The sequence below is a fragment of the Pholcus phalangioides genome, unplaced genomic scaffold (genome assembly GCF_987345545.1).
Source record: "Pholcus phalangioides strain wild (caught in Gottingen) unplaced genomic scaffold, Ppha-v1.0 ptg000004l_1, whole genome shotgun sequence".
In the NCBI taxonomy this organism is placed as follows: Eukaryota; Metazoa; Arthropoda; class Arachnida; order Araneae; family Pholcidae; genus Pholcus; species Pholcus phalangioides.
In genome coordinates, this window is record NW_028301597.1 from 39,873,712 (window position 1) to 39,895,691 (window position 21,980).

The 21,980-nt window shown below is 36.9% G+C and overlaps 1 protein-coding gene across 1 annotated transcript in view; it reads left to right on the forward strand.

Moving 5' to 3' along the window:
* The first annotated feature begins 14,561 nt into the window (after positions 1-14,561).
* LOC149087488 (uncharacterized) overlaps positions 14,562-21,980 on the forward strand; it is a 58,277-nt gene continuing 50,858 nt past the window's right edge. Inside the window, exon 1 of the mRNA XM_089231483.1 lies at positions 14,562-14,957. The gene's annotated coding sequence lies outside the window, so the exon portion shown is untranslated. The remainder of the gene's footprint in view (positions 14,958-21,980) is intronic.

Here is a 21,980-nt window from a genome sequence, read left to right on the forward strand (position 1 = left end):
TGCTGGATTTGTGACTCGCCTGCAATGTGTTATCCCCTGTGGTGCTGGTCATGTGGAACACATACAGGTGTAATAAACGATTTGGAGGCATTCTGTTCGTTATTTGCGTGTCTTTTCTTTGACTTGTGTACGTCAGGTAAACACCCCTATCGGCTGTTTTTTGAGTTATTTTTCTCTGTCGAAAAATCCCCTTGACCTAGCGATGCTAACCCTGCAAACCGTTTTCTATTTCGGTTATTTTTCCGGTTTTTATGAATTTTTAATGTTTCTACGGACTTTTTGCCCACCCTGTATAATTGTTGAATATTTTTACTACTGTGGCCTCTGCAGCGAGAGATGAGTGTACATTGCTTGGAACTCTGAAAACTAAAAAATACAAAGCTGTCTTTTTGTGTCTCTATGGGGTCGGAAATTAAAAAAATATTTGAGGCCTCTCTAGAGCAAAATTTGCAAAATAAAACTCTTGTGTATGTGTAAAATATTCTTCGATAATTTTGGGGTTTTTACATGTGTTCATTTAAAATGTCTCTTAGGATTTCAATTTTTTTCGGACGGTTTTGGTGAAGCAGCCTGTAAACAATATTTTTTAGAGATGCATAGATATGCTGTGTATAAACATTGGAAAATGCAACTATTGTATTTAAATTCTTCAAGATTTCTTTATTAGTGAATTAAAATATGCATATGCCTATTATACTATAAACTACCTGCCTATATCTCTTCGTTGAAACATAACGTGGAGCCCTGTTCTGGATAGTAGGAGGATTATACAATAATATGACGTATAACATGCGAACAGAAAAATCAATTTTTTTTTTTCGGTTTAAAAAAACTCTTTCTACCAACAACCGCTTCCCATTTCCTCGGATTCAATTAATAGTGAATGGAATTTGCATATTCTGATTATACAATATATTTTTCTCTCCCTCGAACAAGCGAAATTTTTATCTGCGGATTACAAGCAGGAAGATGCGGTACAAAAAAATACAAAAATTTCGATTTTCCCGCGAATATCCGTCTCTCTTCGAGAACGCGGTGCTGCCATCTCTAAATGATGAAACGCATACCGAAATCTAACCTCAAATCTATTAACTTAAAAAAAAAATGATGATAAAATGGGCTGTATATTCCCCCGCGTTAGCCGGCATGCCGGGAAACATCGATGGAGACCAGCATGTGCCGGGGAAATTCGAGTCACAGATTCAGAAAGATTCTAAAATATCTAGACTCTAATAATTGATTCAATTGGTTAATTTGAGCCCAGTCTTTTCTCTGCATTTTATGTCCGAACTGCTTTTAAGTAGTTCTAGCTTCATTTCTGCTTTTGCTATTGCAAATCTAGGTTCATTAATAATGTGAGACATTGAGCACATGTTCACATAAATTACATAAATTAAATGAAAATATGAGTAGACTGCGAACCTTTTTGTATTTCGGTCATGCGTTTATATAAGAGTGGAATGAACAGTGAAAAATTAAAGAATCGCGTTGCAAAGTATGTATAATTTAATTCAAAACCAACAGCATATTTCTCCGAACGTGCAGAATACAGTATCCGTATTTTCTATAAGTTTGACGTTAATAAATTTAAAGTAATAGATAAATGCTCAGTTATTACTATCATTATGAAATTCCCGTACAAAACACGTTTGTTTCATTTTAAAAATCTTTTATTTTATTTTGATTCGCTTACCTGCTCAGAGATGTTATCGGTCTTCTGAATGTATTTTGATCCTTATTCAATCTCGCTTTTACCGGCATTCTGAGTATTGACCAGACACAAACGTTCGAAAAGGTGGTGTCCCCAGATTTCCACGGCATGCTGGCTAATGCAGGGGCAATGCAGTAAATAAATCTCTGTACATATGATAAAAAACATGGAATGAAAATAATTATGAATTGAAGTCTAGTAAAAATTATTAGTAGTCTTCATGGATCTAGATCAAGGGTTCTCTTATAAGTGTTATCCAAAAATAGAATTTTGAAGAAATATAAATTTAACTCCTTCTCCAAAGTTCTAAGGGGTTTTAATTATAATTCGGATTTTGTATTGAGATTTTATTATAACTGATTTTTTATAGGCAATTTATTATATTATTATTTAATTATTAGTTTTTGTTCGTGATGTTATGCCCTAATATTGGGTTTCTGTATTTTAGTTATATTTGACATACATACAGCAGACCAAATTGCCAGTCGAAATAGAATGAACGGATCCAGCGCTTGGCCTCGAACTTGCCCTCGCAATGTTCGAGTGTTCTGCAAGTTCTCTGGTAGTGATTGGATGATTCTGCATCACCAGCGGGCTGCTACTTACGGTCAATTACGGTCTCACTTCTGGATGTTGAAGGATTATCAGAAAACGTCCTTCACTTCACTCTCCGTTGATGTGCGGTCATCTTTGAAGCGGTTGTACCCCTCCTTTAATCAGTATGGTGTCCATTGTTCCATCCCCGGAGGCTTGCTGAAATTTGCGGATTGTTTCCACTCCGGAATCACCAAGCTTGACGTAAAATTAAATGCAGTAAAAAATGCGACGGCACTCACTTACACTTCCTCATTCATCAACGGTCTACCAGCGACTGGCAGCTTCTGCAGACACGAAAAAATTCGAGCATACGATTCAAGTACTCAAATTCAAGGATTATGATTGCCTACGTACGTGCACCAAACCAAGCCTCCCTAGCTTCATTGGTTTAAGCACGAAAAAGTATAATCGCATACTTTTTGAACAAACCTTATATGTGTACCTTAGGTCTTAACTTGGAAAAAGAATCATTATAAAACCCTTTCTCAACCCATTAAGTGTGCACCTCTCAACGAAGTGGTTATAATGAGATTATGAGTTGAAACCCTGCTATCCATCTGAGGAGCACCCTGCGCCCCAAGTTTGTATCGCGACCCGTAGGTTGAGAAACCCTGCATTAGATGAGAGAATATGTTTGTTGAAACTGAAAATAATTAGCATTTTTAATTTTTAAACGAATCTCATCAATGCGCAAGTTTAAAAAAGAAAGCAGATCAATCAACTTCCAACATAGTGTTTTTTCAAGAAAACCACTTGAATAAACACTTCAATTCAATTCAAGTATAAACACAACCAAAATACATCTTCATTAAAAAAAATTGATGCATTAATTTCTTTAGTAGAAGGTGTTAGTGTTCTTCTCCTCTGATGGTCCTACCTGCTTTTTTTTCTTTTTTTTGGCAAGCACAACACGTGTTTTCGGTCACCTGTACGAATAGCTGCTCTCTTCAAGCTTTTAATAGTTCCATTGGCATTAATTCAAGAATCGAGGTGAAGAACAGCATGAGAAAAAAATAAGTAATATAATTTTTTTCCCTCCTTTCTCCTGAGCCGGCATCTTGAGTACGAACACAGATGTTGATGCTCGAATTAGCTCGAGGCAAGCTAAGGAAACAGGTCCAAGGTGTTTCTTATTAGTTATTAAGGCTGCTGCTTCCACCGTCGTCATGTCAATTTCAACAAACAAATAGCATAGTACGAATTCATTTTTGTTTTCTATGTTTTCACTTTCTTTTGCATGATTTTGGAGTAGCAAAAAAAAATTACTCACAAGATGTCTGCCAGATATCAAGTGAAATTACATCTTGCATGAAGGGAACAAAAATTAGAGATGGTGGGTGGAATTTTTTTTTTTTTTAATTTAGGTGAAGGAAAATGCAATTCATATCGAGTGAAAGGGTCAAATTAACTCGTGTCAGCGTTTTTTTCCCCCCTTAGTCCGCTTAATTTATGGTGGAAAGAAATTGTCGACTCTTTTAATAAATAATTAATCAGTTTCATTTTTTTTTATTCAATATCTTTTCATAAAATTACGTTTAGAATATTGGTAGCGTGTCATTAGCACTCAAAATGGGTATTTACAGGTAAGAATCTCAGAAAATAATTACTTTCGAAGTTTTGCTCGTTTATAGTGTAGTGCACGCCTCTTAATATGGTCGGAATTCTGATAACAACAGCCGTTTGATATATAGTCAGCCCTTGGTATTCGCGGGAATTACGTTCCCAGAGCCTCCCGCAAAGACGGAAAATTCACGAATAGCGCAAACCATAAAATTTTGTTTCATAGGCATGTAATGAAAAGAGCAAGATGCGCCTGAGGAACAATGAAAGGTGGGGCGGGGTGATTCTCTGCGATTATTTCTGAACGTACATTGCAATGTCTTAATGTCTTATTGCCATTTCTTCATTCAAATAAAAATATTGGAGTATATTGACAACGCTTTATCTAACAAAGTGTTCTACATGTGGATAATCTGTATTGCCATGCGTTATATCTACGTCATGCTAATAATCCATTGACTATTTGAACCGCTATGTTGCTCATAGTGAGCTTGTCTCCCACTTCTTCAAGAATTAAGAGGTCTCCTTCATGTTGGTATCACCCCAGAAGCAGCCATCTCGACTAATCCCACCTCTGTCAATGTACATTGGTTGCTATTTAATAATTTTATTGGATTTCTTCTGTGTCCATATCATCGATTCATCATCCGTCAACCTAACGTGATTAGTCTTTTATAAGCTTTACGATTGGTTTGAAAATGTCTTCGGGCACGCAAATTGCAGACAAAGTTTTTCCCAACGCGAATTAATTGTTTTCGTTTTTATAACTACCAGGGCTACATCAGTGACACGAATGACATTAAGATAGTAATTAATTCATAACTTGAGACGTTTAATATTCTTTGATTGGCTGCACGATCGTCACGTTATTGATTGACGTGTATAGTGAGCCTTAAATAGTTGCGTCATATCCTGATAAAGTGACTGGATGATATGTTTTTTATTATAAATCATATCCCTGATGTTATAGATCTTCACGATAAATTTCTTGATGCCTTAATGATGCGCAATCGCAGTAATTGACTTCGTTTTGCTGAGCATAGCCAATACGCTGAAATGTTTGCAAAGTTTTTAGTTTCTTTTCTCTTTCAGAAAAATTTCCAGAAGCACTAGGAAACCTGGAGAGACAGCGTTAACACCTGCGATTCATTTTTTTTTTTCCCGATACAAGAAAAAACACGTGTTTGCTAAAAAACGGAAAAAAATACATCGAATACAAAATCCGCGAACACCGTGGCCCCTGACTGTACTGTATGATATACCTAACCCTGGATTGGCGAACATGATTCGCTATACAGGGTTCCCCGAAGGGTTTTTTTCTTCCTTACATCAGGGAGCACCATTAGCATTTCACGATAAAACATTTAAGGCTCCTGGGGTTTAAATTCTTGTATCAAATTAAAACACATACACGTAAAACATCTTTATGCCAACCATTTGGAAACGCTGACAATCATGAAAAAAAAAATCTTTCACATAAATGTTTCCCACATTTAAGCTTAAAAATATAGTATTGTATACAACTTCCCAGTATTTATACGACTCCTGGTCGTCCTAAAAAATCTTGGTTGTATGTACGATCACCATTTGTCCCGTTTGATCGAACGTATGAAAACGTAACAACTCCGTTTTTCTTTTCCGCATAACAGATTTCAAACAAGCATTTTCTTCCAGTTATTCTAAAACAGGATAGTCCCCCCCCCCTCCCCATAAGCTAAAATATTTTCTTTCTTTTTTTATTCAGCCATTGTGACAAGTTAGAATGGATTACCTAATATGTGTCATGAATCACGATACTTTTTATAACGTACTGTACCCTCCATAGATTCCCCTTTAGATGATCTTCCGGCCGAGAAACTGTGAATGTGGTCAGTTGAAAGAAACCGAAAACACATTCCTTTACTATAGGAAAGCCTTTGAAAAAAGCTTCGTCATATGTACGTACATTGATCATAGTGGCTATTATGGTCCAATTTGTACATTATGAACTGAGTACAGAAATTTTTGTCAACAAAAAAGAGCCTTCAGACCTCCTACATAGTCTTGTAGGTTTGTAACGATTTATTTAGGGGAGGATGAGTCTTGTTTAACCTTAGCTGCACAAAAAATGCAAAAAGAAAAAACTTTCGGAGAAAAAAAATTGATGACATGAATCGATGTCTTAAAAAATAAAACGAATTCTTTTCCCATGGTACGATATTTGTCGGTTACATACTTAGCGAAAGTGATAACAATACCTAAATTATAACATTGTCCATGGTTTTTTTAAGAGGCGTCTACTGTGTATTTCGCTATTCTCTCAGTATAAACAGAAGCTATTTTGAAAGGTAGTGTTTGCAATTCCGTATCGAATTTCCCGCCATTTGCAGAAATGAAGTCTGTTATTCGCTTCTTGACCGCATGAAATATTACACAATAGCAGAGATTTATAGTTGGATTTACGAAGTTTAGTAAACAATGACAAAGTTTGCAAAGGAATGCGTTCGTTTGAGAAATAAATGGAGAACTTGGATTGGGTAAATTATGCTCAGGTCAGCATTCTATGCGCGTTAGGCCAGTGGTTCTCAACCTTTTCAAGTACGCGGCCCGGTTTCATTCATTTTTGTGAGTCGAAGGCCCAATCAAACACACGACCAACGGAAAAATGAAACAGCTAATTCCTCGTTGCCCGGTGTGAATGATATCAGGGCCCGGCGGTTGAGAAACACTGCGTTAGGCAATATGACACATTTTCCCCTTTAAACCAGTGAATTTTAAGCGGTGGTGCGCGGACCCCGGGGGCCACCGTGAGTATACTTTGCAAGGGCTGTGCTGGATTATTTTCATTTACCATCATCATCATCATGAATGGCACACATTTAGTTATGTGAAACTAATTTATTTTCACATGCAAATTATAAAAAACAAGGCATTTTGGATTATATGGACGGGGGGGGGGGGAAGGATTGGAAATGCACCTTCCCTTCATAGAGTTCATGACACCAAAGAATGTTGGGAAACACTGACATATCAACGCCACACAAAATTGGTGCATGTAAATAAAAATGCCGTGAGACACATTTTGAAAACTAAGAAAAATTCATTCAATTAACATATAAAAAGTGCGGTTTACACCAAATTACATATCATAGGGTGCAAAGTTTTTTAATTTAAAAAAATTCAAAGTTTTATTCATCGTTATAGTGCTGTATTATATTTAAAAAAAACTTGATATGATGTATAAAAAGTGACATAAATTGTATAGATGGCGCAACAGATCGACGACATCTTGATACCGAAAGGTTTGCAAGCTAAGCTGAATGGAATACAATCTGAAAATATCGATTAACGATACCCTTGTTCTGTAGTCAGACTGATCAAGACTCCTCCACAATCGATGTTAGCAAATACGTGTGCTCGAATTGAGCATCATTTACATGTAGCTCAAGCTGCAAAAGGTGATCATATTTTGTAGTTATATGCAACACAAATCATAATAAATATCAGTTATATACTGTTTTTGTCACATTTTTACATACAGGGCGTCCATAATTAAAAGACCCTATTTTAAAGTAGCCGACAGGCGGAACCAGTCATTAGAAAGTGTGAAATTTTGTGGAGGACTTCAAGAAGTGATAGGAATTTGTTTCAGAGGGGGATTAGTTGCACATGTCGCCACCAGAGGGCGTTTCACTTCGAATACCTGTAGTAGAGAACCCCAGGCTAATATTTATATAGATGGCTTCTTGTTTTCTTTTTTTACTTTCAAGAAAATTTATAGTTTTAAATTTTTTTAAAATATAAGACCGATACCCAAAGCCTCCAGAGACTTGTCAGCTTTTCCAAATGGGAGGAGGGGGCATGATCTTGATATCACCATGAGCCCTGCTTAAAAGAGATTCTCTGAGCTTTGTCACCCTATCAAAGTGCCAGTCACCTTGATTCAAAATCTTATTTCATGTATAGGCATTATTTCTTTTTGCATATATCTCATTAACTTTGGCTCCTTTTTCACCTATACTACCATGAGTACCCAGCATAGGCTAATAATAATCTTTAGTGTATATACTGTATATATATACACTGCTGGCCACCCAAATTGCAACACCAAGAAAGACAAAAGATATCGCAACAATATTTATTTTGTAGATAACATGTTGACCAAGCATCAAATGATTAAATTTATAGACTTGTGTGAAGTGTGGTTCCTGCCAAAATCAGTAGCCAGAGTAGCCGCCATTGTTGGAGATCACCGCTGCCACACGCCTCGGCATTGATTCAAAGAGACTTTGGATGTGTTCTTGGGGTACAGCAGACCAAGCAGCTTCCACGCGTTGCCAAAGTTGATCTGGTGTGGCAGCTGGGGATGTAATCTGGGTCAATCGTTGAGCAACCATGGACCACATGTTTTCTATCGGCGAAAGATCCGGAGAGCGAGCTGGCCAAGGAAGCAATTCAATCTGGCGATTGACGAAGAACCTTTGGACAATGCGTGCCACGTGTGGTCGCGCATTATCCTGTTGAAATATGGCTGTGGGCAAGCCCTGAAGGTAAGGAAGGACAACTGGCTCCAACACCTCGGAGATGTAGCGCTGGCTTTTTAAAGTACCGGCAATGCGTACTAGAGGAATGCGAGAGTGATATCCAATACCGCCCCATACCATAATACCCGGTGCAGGACCAGTGTGGCGGTGCATAACGCAGCTGTTCAGCATCCTCTCTCCACGGTGTCCCCAGACTCGAATCCGACCATCGTGGTGTTGCAGACAGAAGCGTGACTCGTCAGTAAAGACAATTTCATTCCATTGTGCCGTCCACATCCTTCTTTCATCGCACCATTGGCGGCGGAGACGTCTGTGGTTCTGCGTCAAGGGTAGACGAAGCAATGGACGTCTTGCGGACAGACCACTCTGCTGTAAACGGCGTCGAATGGTACGCGCAGACACTGGATGATGCGGTACAGACTGAATGTGTTGTGCTATGGTTCGTGATGTGGCTGAGCGAACCGTCACTGCCATACGCACAATACGCCTGTCATCACGTGAAGTGGTGCACTGAGGTGGATGCGATCGAACACGTCGGTCCGTCGTACCCTCCTGCATCCAACGATCACATATCCGCATTACAGTTGTTTGGTTTCGTCCAACACGACTACCGATTTCCCTGAAAGATAATCCACAATCTCGGTAGACCACTATCCGTCCTCTGTCGAACTCGGATACTTGATCAAAAGATGATCGCTGTTTTCTACGAGGCATAATTGATCGTTTTTTTGAAAAAACCACAAGAAAAACACAATTGCCGTACTTCAAATCGCCGAAATCTCCAAGCCTTAAATAGCGCTTTGAAGTGGCGCCACAGGCGCGCGTGACGTGCGTCTGCGTTGAAATTCTAATCATTTGCATATCTCACCTCCGCTAATGCATGTTGCAAATTTAATATTATTTGCATGCTTCCTTCAGGGTGTTGCATTTACGGTGGCCAGCAGTGTATATAGTTTATGGTACCCAGTATGTGTCCATGCATTAAGACGGTCCTGCTTTCTGGAGCCTCTTCGGCTTTTTTCCTTTTTTTGACTGATCTGAATTCCAAAACTTTCACACACTCCCCCACACCCCCAAATTACATTTTGTCGGATGTATAGAGCAAAAATGAGTAAATCTCTGGGCCCGAACCCTTTTCCCACCATTTATCGTATTATTGAAGAGGGCCACAAAACTGTTCTCACACCGGGATGCCAAATGACCAAGAGTCCGGCCCTGGTACTGCATTTTTTCACAAAAGAACGCTCAGTTACGTTGTTGTTGTTTTGTACTACGGAGATTGATCGTAGATTCATTGATGAATTCGCTGAATAAACGTAATGTTAATAAGAACAAAACTGCGCAATGTGTTGCACGTGGAGAATTGTCTCTCTGTCTTTCTTTCTCTCTCTCTCTCTCTCGTACAAGAAAGTGTCTCGTTCCTGAATCCAATGAGTGGTTCGAAATCCCTTCATCTGGCAAATTACCAGATTCTGCTCGAGCAAAAAAAATCAAAAAAAATATATAAGAAGGACGAAGCTGACTGAGTGCACTGGCAGAGAGAGAGAGAGAGAGAAGAGCGTGTAAGTTAAAAGCTCTTGGCTTTATACGAGAACGGCTGCTGGAGGGCCGAAAATGCAATCAGTCACTCCTACGAAATGACATGCCTTAACGGCAAGCTTTGTAGCCTGTCATTTCACAATCTTTCTTCTCCTTGTCCCTCTGGGGAGGATTTTCCGCCCTCTTTTTTCATTTTTATATTTTCTTTCAAATCCAATTCAGAGCTTTAAACGTATCCTTCTCTTAAGACCATGTCTCAGACACCGAGTTCAACGGATAGTACCGAAAAGACTTCTACAAGGTACTTTACGGTTATCCCTGGTCTATGAAACGAGAGAATTGGAGAAAAGGGGGAAAAAAATCTAGTCTATTCCGAGTTGGTGGAAATGGAACGAGGGTCAAAGGTTGTAAGATAAGCGGAGGTACTGCATGGCGACATAATAGAACCAGAAAGACTTACCAAGATAGCAAGCAGCACCAGGAAATCGATCGATACCATGGATCAATTCAACGCCAATATTGAGTGTTTGACTCCTGTTTGCGTCTTTTTTGGTTCCCTCTACTTAAATTTGCAGATATCGCGAGGGGGGATTTTCCCGTTTGGTGATTGGACAGTGGCTCCGTAAAAATCATAGTGCATACAAGAGTTTCATAGTTGAAATATTTCCTTTTGAAATCACTATAAAATGAAAACTGATACATCAAAAATTCATAAATTGATGTTGAAATAATATTAGATTTTATGTTGCGCGAAGTAAAAAATTAGTCCGGAAGTAAATTGGGAAAAAAATATCACCATTACGTTAGTTTCTTGTAAAATGGGGAATCCATCAATCTCAAAGTAAAATTTAATGTATGCAAATTCACAACTTCTTGCACGTGATATTTCCCGATATAAAACTGTGTAGTTTCAACACATGTATATACAAGTTTTGTATCAGCTACCACAAGTTTGTCGTAGGCCGTGTCGGAAACATATTAAATATTAAAATAAAATAGCACATACGCAATTAAATATTCAAGATGCAGTGATGTTGTGCCGCATTTAAAAATTACGTATATCCAATTAGTATTCGAGCCGTATTTAAATTCAATCAATTGATTCAATTAATAAAAACCGCTTCACAAATATAAAAGAATAGATTATCGGAATGTGAAATATCGAAATGCCACACACACACAAAGGGACTTACAGAAGGCTGGTCAACACTATTCTCCTTGCGGCCCCCCCTTTGAACTACATTCTTGGTATTTCGAAAGGGGGACCCCTGCCAAAGAATTATGAGCACCCGAGGGAACTAAGCAATACGCGAACCCTTCACACGAAAAGCAGCAAAGAAAGAGTGAGTAACAAAGATATACTTCTACGTTAACTCTATTCTGATTGGTTAATTGAAGCGTGGGAATGAAATATTTACACGTATGTTTTTTTTATATTTTTAATGTCTGGGTGCCATTCAGTATAAGCCAAGTCGTGGTACAACAGTTTAATCATGTACGTGAAAAAGTGATAAGCAAAAGATGATTGCGAAAGAGTGAAAGCGAAAAAAAAAATTCCTTTTCCTTGATTAGAAGAGAAGAGAAGAAAATCTGTCCAAAACTTTAAATACCGTATATACTCGTGTATAAGCCGACTCGTATATAAGCCGACCCCCCCCCCCCACTTCAGGACCACCAAAACCGCAATAAATTGAAAATCCGTGTATAAGCCGACCCCAAAAAATCCGTGCATTTTAGAGAAAAAAAATTCCTATATTTTCATGGAAAATGAATAAATTGCGGAAATTTACAATAGAAAATGATTCAAACTTTTCAAGCCGTTTCTTCTGAGTCTCCAAACTCATTGTAATTCACCAGATCCCCACAGGGTGCGACATTTTCGTTTTTATCCTCATCTGGGCTGTCATTGCTATTGTCATTTTCAAACAGGATAACATCTTCAGTTCCGTCCATCGCATTGCTGATGCAATACTTGTTGAAGGATCAGCGGAAATAGAATTCCACTTCTCATGTACCCATTGGCACACTAGGCCAATGTCAGGTTTCTTCAAGGCATCACTGTTTGTAGTTTCTTGATCATCGGAACTCATCCATTCAATCCACAAATTCCTCAAATAGTCTTTGAGAGGCTTGTTGATGTTCACATCTAAAGGCTGTACAATCAACGCGTTAGCCCACCTAGTATCAAAGCCAATGATGTTTTCGATTTCTTTGCATTAGCTTTGACATTACCGGTTCTGTGGGGCTTGAACATATCCCATACCAATAATGCGGGGTCGATATTTTCTCATCAAAAACTGACCCGAGTATAAGCCGACCCCCCAACTTGAGGAACGAATTTTTCCACAAAAAAAACTCTGCTTATACACGAGTATATACGGTATTTTAAAGAAAATAGCAATCACGTGACAAGTTTTTAATTTAAAAATGTGGTATTGTGAAACGACATAACACAAAAATTTAGGTACCTGTAACTTTTACCTCTAAATATGGGAGCAGATGACAGCATCATTAGAACACAAAATACTCATAATTCTGAGAAAGTAAATGCATTAGAGCCACACGATACACGTTCCGGCATGAACAAACTCGTTAGAAATTCAACAGAGGAATGTTTACGAGGTGCGTGTGCACCTATGAACTTTAAAAATGGAGTACCTCAAACTCTAAAGCGTAGTAGTAGTTGTGTCTGTAAATCATTGTCGTCATTCACGCGATTTACAATCGGCACGTTTAAAAAGAAATGCGATAAACGTCTTGGGGTAAACCGAGAAGCTATCCATACTTAGCCCATTTAGACCCAAGCATTGATTTTTTTGGAATTTTAAAATTTTTTGCATTTTTGATACTCAAAAATGCATTAAAAACATAAATGTCAGCATATCTTTATATTTTCAAATTTTCAATTTTTTTTAAAGAAATAATTCTCTTCGTTCAAATTTTTTTCAACCAAGATAATGCGACTTATATTCAATTTCACATACAGTTTTTTCAGAATTTTATTGCTAAATTTTATGTAATAAATCACACTTTTCCTGGAGGAACTTTCTCCTGAAAGCCATCAAAAAGAACTGAAAGTTCAACTTTAAATTCTGCCCTGTGATGAAAGCCTCCCAAAGTTCATTTCACCATATTTCTAACCCAAAATTATATTTTAAACCCATAATCCTTCAAAAGTTAGGGCTTAACTTCCTTAGATCAAAAGAAAAAATTATACAGTAAGAAAAAGCAACCCACTCATTTGTGGCAACAGTATTTGAAATGGTTAAAAATGCAATTATGTTCTCCCGAACGACCACCAACCATGGCCCCCGCTCTGTCCCCCTAGGGCCCCGAATCACCCGATAACGACCTCTTTTATGCTATATAATATATATTTCCAAATTATAAACCTTTTTTTTCAGCAGTAATTTTAATTTTATATTCGTGGCAAAACACTGTTAATTATCGATAAAATTTTATTCTTTCCGGGTCAAGTGTTTCTCGTTATCACTTTATACCTTTTCTTTTATGTTTATTAGGCCGGGATTACACTATAAAAGTTTGATAAAACTTATTTTATAAAACTTTAAAAATGCAGCCGATAAGACTATCGGTTGCATTTGCGCGAATATAACCAGTACGATTATTGGTTGCATTTTTCAAGTTTTACAAAAGAACTTTTATCAAACTTCTATAGTGCAATCCCGAGCTTAGACAGATTTCTTGATAATGAGAATGTAAATAAATGCTTTACGGCCGAGCAGTTGTCATGTTGACTGCTCCGGTATTAAATCCGGTGAATTGGCATGAAATCGGGATTATATGTCATCATTACATTTAGGTTCCAGTTTGATCAGCCTCGCTATATCAAGTGAATAAAATGGCCGAAATTACCATAGAGTGGCAAAAATATCAATACGACTTTGAGAAAAACAAATATTATCAGAAAGGCTTTCCACATCGATTGGATCTAGTAAACTAGATTTAGAAGAGTGAAATCCTGTCATTCTGACTGAAAACGTACCAACGTAGAAGTCATTAAGGAAACAGAAGAAATGTCTCCATTAAAGTCTGATGACGGACCCCATGCGTCTACTGATGATGACGAAGATGAAGAATGTGAAAAAAAAACATATATATATATATATCTCAAGTTCGAAAGATGAAAGAAAAAATGATGGCACTTTCTATACATAGTATCGTGAGTTGCAGATGGAAGGGATGGATGACTTGGTGCAAAATTTTAAAGAAGAGATACGAGTGTATTTACACGTCTTCGCGCCCGCCCACGTCACGAGATTCCTTCATGCGTTTTGTTTTGCCGAAATGAATGAAATGAATGCTGCTGCTGCAAGGGTTGTTGTTGATGTAAGGAACTTCCCATAAGGGGGGAATGTCTCTCTCTCTCTCTTTCTCCTCTACATCTTCTTTCTCCAAGACGTGCTTTTTCTCACCTAGACTTTCTCCACATTTTGCTTCGAGAGCTGCAAAAAACGCGTTACTCTGCAGTGGTGTCGTCCGGAGCTACTCTCTAAAAATACTTTACCTCCCATCAACATCATGTCGTACTATGTGTCTCATGCTTCTTTTACCTGTTCGCATTTTTTTTTTTATTCTTACGCAACCAAAAGATTTCACTCTAGCGCTTGTTGGTGAAGAGAGGGCGAAGAGTAAAACTCGATTCCGACCCCGTTGGCTGCTGCTGTTGAACATTTCAGACGCCTTCCCGCATTTTACAAAGTGGGAATTGTTCCGTGATTGTTTGTTTTTCAAGCGATTGTTTATTGAGCTTTAATTCCTGTCGTAGTGTTTGAGTGAAAGAGTGCTCTCATGTGAAATATCGTGGTGGGAAAGAGGTTAAGAGCTCATTCCGGTGATGGACCATGTGTCGACACTTACCATCAACGTTGGAGGAAGGATATTATTTTTATTTTTCAACATTAAATGATTGAGTGTGCAAGGAAAAATATGCTTGAATTAACTAAGTGAGAAAATTCATCTTAATATCATCAACATCGTGACATGTGAGCTATATATGTGTAAAGGTAAGATAATTTCATACTTGTAAGTGTAAGAAATATATACTTCCTACCACGCAGGGTGTAGTTTTCATCTGAAGCTTTTTCTGCTTGTACGTTCTCAAGCCTCTGGTTGCTTTCCGTACTGACATAATAATATGACATAATATACTGACTTCCTAGTTGAATTACTTACTTATTGAATCACTACTCATTGACATTCTAGTCATTATTTCATTGTCTCGATCAGTATGACATTGCACCATGGCACAGAAATCCAGAGTGATGTAGGTAGGTAACTTGTAGAGGATAAGGATATAAGGATATATATATATATATATATATATATATATAAGGATTGTAGAGAATCCTTCAATCTAATTGATATATAGTTCGGGTTCAATCCAATATAGTTGGGAAGAAAAACTAAATGGGACTGAAATCGGGGCAAAAAAACGCATCCAAATTCAGCTATTCAAATCATGGCTACTCATTTCTGTAGCATGATAGATTGTCATTTTGGTAGATACAATCATACTGCTACCACAATACAGGGATGATATTTTTTACTACACGTTCAATGACTTAAAACAACATTTCGATACCGTCCTTTCAGAAGACGTCCAGGAACAAAACTAAGCACATGCAGATACACACGTAAGTATCTATAACTGTTTACACATGGTATGTTAATATTTCGGATGTCCTTGTGAAAACTACGAAATATAATGGCAGAATGACCGATTATAATTCAAAACCGGCATTGTTTGTTTAGGGCAATCATTTCATGTATTATTTCCGTATTTAGAAAATACTATACGATATGGATACACATATTTGTTATTTTTAATGAGTTTATTTGCATGATTTCACAATACTTACATTGTTTCTCAAATTATTTTCAATAAAGTTAGTTTTGTATATAAAATATACAGGTTTTTTCAAATTTCTTGTCCACAGAACTGCCTTCGCAACCACTTGGTAAATGTGAATTTTCAAGCCAACGCAAATTTGACAACTCAGTGATAAATCACCAAAACATAGGAATATTTCATCTTTGATATCTCGTTAAATATCACATTTAAAGATATGGAATATTTTGCAAATGCTTTCTTAGAGTAGGTTCTACATTTCACTAATTGGCAGTTTCAACGCCGTTAAAAAAAGTTGTTTCTTTATTTATTTTATTTTTATGTATACGACCCTCCCAAAAAAATATGGCATTTTAAAAACTGCAAGTCAATTAGAAACTTTTTGTAATTGGAAGTGTAGTTCTTATGTCAACGGTTGCAGAGGTGGTCTTTTGGACAAACAATTTGAATCACCCTGTATATTGCATAATTTGGAACACACGACTTTTTCTTTTTAATAGTTTCTAATAATGGTAGTTAGCTTTCTGTGTAAGTGGTCAAATAGGGTTCTATATCTTGGAAATGAAAACCTCAATCCACAATAGCTTTACAATCCTAAATGACTAACATTTGATACATCTCCAGCACTCAGGGTAAAGCCCTATCACCCTCCCTATAAGAAATTCTCCCCTATATAATTAACAGGCGTACATGCAGATAAATGATATTATTTTGGGTTGCTGTGTATTTTATTAGTATTTGGTATCAATGTTTTTTATGGCCATCCTCTTTCAGCCACCTCATTGGACATTTTGTATCCATGTCTGAATTTATAAAATAGCAAATACATTATGAGCTGACACTGGGAAAAAAAAGCTATAATATAATTATATATAAATATTATAATTCTTATAATTTTGTAGCTTAATTGCCAATAACTGAAGAATAATAACAATATATGAGTTACAGTCAATGCGATAAATTGGTTATTATGCATAATAACTACATAATAACTGGTTGCTATGCATACTTACCAATCGTCTTGGGAAGTTTGATAAATTTATCATTTTCACCGGTGAATATGCATAACCCAAGCGTCGTAAGTCTGATGAATAGTAAAAGAATTATCACTTCATCGAAGATTTTGCGACAACCAAGGGTCGTTGTCAAATCTGATAATTACTGAAAATATAATCACTTTTACCGGTGGTTATGCATAATAACCAGGTGTCGTTAGTAAATTTGATATATGCTTGAAACTTATCGCCTCTATCTATGATTATTCAACCTAGGGTAATTGGTGAATTCGATGAATATGAAACAAATTCCAAATGAGTCTAGTATGTGTGATGAATATATGTATAGTCGGAACCCGATATAACGGTAACAAGTTTTACGATCGTACCCCGATGTAATGATACAATAACAGTATGAATTATCATGATAGTACAACTTATATCATTTTTACCAACGACGCGACGCTTGGATATCATGTATAATCACCAGTAAAAGTAATCGATTTGGGAAAATTTATCAAATTTAGAAACGACGCGACGCTTGGGTACTATGCATAATCGCCGGTAAAAGTGATTAATTTAGGGAAATTTGTCAGGCATAATACCGAAATGCACGGCGATTGTGCATAACAACTGGATTTATCACATTTAACGTAACATATACATATATATATATATATATATATGCTTAGATCTTCTACAGGAGAACTATTATAGGAGGTATAGATAGAGATTAGAAAGTCTCTGCCATGTAAAATGTCCCAGCCATGAAAAGATGGATTAAACATTGAATACCTACATATAATTCTTAATCATTCTTTTTTCGTTACGCAGTTATTTTCATTCAAGAGGTTCAAGAAACTTCTTTGGACTAGATAAAGATGTAGATGAAGATAAGAGATGCGCTGAGGGAGTCAGAGATAACGTTCGAGAGGGGCACTCATTCACTCTCTGTCTGCTGAAACAAGGCAAAGTCTGTCATGAGAACAATGTTGAAACACGTCGGTGAATTTTCCCAGTGGTGTATTTTCCTGGCGGTGACTTGCATGGTGGTGAATTGTTGCCGGTGAATTTTCCGCAAACCATAAAACGCCAGGACTCAGCCATCGCACTTATTGCCGAGATGTCTTCCAGCCCAACTTTGTGGCAGAGTCTGGAAACAAAGTGTGTGAGTGAACAAAGGCTTTGCGCACACCGGTTAGACACGACCACACAAGACAGCTTTAGACAAGCTCAGTCATTGTTGTTAACGTTGATTTATATGGCGCAACGCAGTGGTTGGTTGAAAGTTGGTCAAATAAAAAGCCAATGAGAAAGTCCTTGATAAAATTTACAAAGCAGTTAGAAGTGCAGTGGAATCAGAGGCGAAAGTTGGGAGGGGTGCTGGAGGCCGATGCTCCACTTCCCAAATTTTAAATACAGTCGGTGCCGCTTAATAAAATCACGGATAATTTTATCGTTCGGTATTCTTATCACTTTTCCAAAGAGCGGAACGACCCAATATCATAACATGGGGGGAAAAAATTCATTTTGACTTCGGATAACGTTAGCAATTTTACCAAATGGTTTAAACCAACTTTTTCCCCCGTCTGTTCTCTGTAATCGGCTTATCCTGTAATCCATGTACGCATGGAGCTGCTTCTGCAACGGCCTTCCTTTTGTGAAGGCAAATGCATGACAAAAAAAAAAGTTTCCCCTTCAGTTCTTGATCAGTTTCTTTCAGTTGACCAGGTTCAAATTTCTTTTTTCCCGAGAGACTATCTCAATTGATCTATGAAACGTTTTGCACATTAAAAAATGTAATTCATTAAAACATTAGACAGTTTCATACTAACGTTTCATATGACTGGAAAAAAATAAGCAGGATTCTAGATTAAAGGGAAAAAAATAAGTCCCATTTTAGAATAAATAAAAATGGAACGATTGTGAACATTTTGTAACACTTATGTAGGAAAGAAAGACAGAGTTGTCATATATTATTTTATCAATAGCATATTTACCATACTTCACATTTCATCAAACGGGATTTACAAACTGCTATACAAATAAAGCGCCACAACAGGAAAAATGCCCAACGAGGTGGCTAAGAAAAAGATGCCCATATCAAATGTAGATGTCATATATTTCACAAATATAAAACATTTTTCTGATATAGTTATCATTCGGTTATTGTTACCAGAAACTCCCGATTCCCTGTGTGATCACATTAAGCTGTGTGGACTGTATTTTCAAATATCGCTGCAAAGTAATTGAAATATCGAAAGAAAATACCTTCAGACGTGGTCTTAATAAAATTCTATTAATTTTTGTTTTTGAAAAGATTGGAAACTGAAAATTCTCTAGAAGAAATTCATTGTGCCCTCTCCTTAACCCCATGTGTTCTCTTCGAAGGTCGATTTTGCGTACGCCCCTGGGAAGAACCCCTCTATTTAATGAAATTCCAATTCGCGTCCAAAATTTTGCATAATGTACAGTGATTTTTTTGTCTTGCGCAGGCTCGTCACCTTTACATTTTATTCACGATTAATTACACAAAAAAAAGGACACATTGGTGTATCTTGAGCAAACTATAAAAACGTTTATTTTTTCCTCCAGTGAGCATCGGTATAAATTTTTTACGGAGCCTTCATCAAATTTAAGAAGCTACGGCGATGACGTTTTTAGTGATACAAAACAAACCATAAACACGGGTGAACATATCCTCGATGCTATAAAGACGGTTGTATTATGGCCATAAAATGTTATTCCTTGCTCATTTTATCACCGGTAATGACGAAGGAAAACAAAATAGCCATGAGAAATGTTAATCATGTCGCTCATATAAGTTGTCCGACTGATACTTGCCATGGCAAAAAGTGTATAAAAATAAATAGTATTTGTAACGTTGTACGTTTTGTTTAAGGTGCTCCGAACTTGAAATATCGTATTGAATAAGGATCAGATAACTATTTTGTTTGTCTTGAGATTGTTTTCAGGAGCCCTGATTTCTCATCGATATTTTATTTGAATCATGCATTTGATTATGAAACTAAATTAAATACAGTTGAATGTGTAATACATATATTATACATATATTAACTAGGCCTAGGAATTTTATGGCATGTCATATTTTTTTATAGCAAGTCATATTTTGACATTTTCGAGATATTGGTCGTATTTTAAGCATTTTTGAGAGATTGGTCATGTTTCAGGTATTTTTAAACAATAAATCCTATTTTCGGTTATTTCATGATCGAAAATTATAATCTGTAGGCATTGTCTTAGAAAATTTGCAATCCTAGTAAGCACTTCTTTGTTCTCGGAGGTGGAACAGAAAGCAAAAATAAAATTTGGCACCCTTGCTGGTCTAACGCCTGGGGCACCAAACCCGCTCCCTGCCCTCCCCTAATTGCGACCCTTCCTACAACTTTACAAATGTTCAAGCATTACACTTCACTTACAATTCGAAATACACGTGGCAGCTCATTTTCACCAACAACATTAGATACGCACGCCGACGCGATGGTTAGGAATATTAAGTACCAGGTAGCATACCTAATTATGTTTGCATACACAGTTTCGGCAGTCTCTGAAAGAGGGGTAAAACGGTTGTAAATTGCCCAATGATGACAGACTAGAGTTGTGCTCTGGTTTAAAAGAAGAACCGATGGTGTACACCATTGCATCGTATTTCGTTAAAAAAAATATGTTAAATTTCCGGGAAGAGACCGATTTCCACGTGGGCAAATGCCCATGTTGCCCATTATGGAAATGTTTAAGGGGGCCCGAAAATTTTTAATATATATTTCACTCAAACTTTTATAAATTTTATTTGATAAAATTTTGGAAAGTCAACGTGTTTTTCCTAAATCACGTCATACTATTTCCAAAATGTCCATTATTATAAAGCAAGCCTTATTAAACACCAATTTTAATATTATACCAATCAGCAGTAGACTTAACACAGTAAGTACAGTACACGCATTGCAATATTTACTCCACGGTAAAAATATGTTTCAATGTGTCGCAGTCTTTTGTTAGGTGGTTCCCATCTTCAAGATGTAAATACGAGCCGATCTCTCAGTTAAAAGGGCTCGCCAAAGAGAGCAACAGGCCTGCAACTATACAATTATTAAGCACTACACATAATAAGCATTACACAGAAACAAACTTTACGTCAAGTTCACAACACGTACATGCACATTCCAACATGTACCAATTCATTAGAAGTTCCGCAGAGGAATATCGATGGAGGTGCATGAGTGGTTTAGTAGTCTTTTGTTCGATTCCCCAACTTCACATCTTTTTGACAGTAAATATATTCATGAAACGATGGCAAGAGAGTTTGCATGTTTGATCTTCATGAACATTCTGTACATTTGCAATGCAAAACTTCGTGTACTTGATCTTGCAAACACTTTTTCAGACAAACTGCAACAATATTGATCCTTGGTTGGTGACGCAATGCCACAAATGTTAAATTATGCTAGAGGCTTAGAAAAGACGTTTCCAAATTTTGAGACGGCATTGTATCATTGACAACATCACCAATATCAAACTGTTTTAGACAAAGATCATTCTTTTTATTAGAAGGGATAAAATAATCAACTTAGAATTAAATTTAAGAGGTTTCGGGTTTTTTGGAAGACGTGAAATACAGTTTTTTTATATCTAAATTGTATTAAAAACTGTATTTCACGTCTGACAAAAAAACCCGAAAACTCTTAAATTTAATTCTAAGTTACTTGATGGCCACGAAAGTCTTTTTGTTTCGATAAAATGATCAGTTCACTCAAGTCTTTTACAAAAAAACTGTCATATTTAACTTTATTGTGCGTTGAAGCTGAGATAACTTAAAAGTTAGATTTGACGACATTGTCAACTGCTTCGCTCATATGAGAGTGCGGGAAAAAAAATTCATCGCAAGATCATGAATTTTGCATTACATTTCTCATTTAAAAAAGTGCATATCCTTTTTTGATATAGTTACAAACAACATGTACTGTATTTGCTGACGAACCAAACCTCTTCGACCACAGTCGAGTGAGAGGTATTCCCCCAATACCTCTTTTGCCTAAGTTCCATCCAGTCAAAGTCGCACCCTGAAAACATTCAGCGAAATTGTAGAAACCAGCAACGTCTGCTTTATGGCAAGCTTTTCAATTATTCCCTATCTGGTAATTTTTCCTGAATTAAAAAAAAAA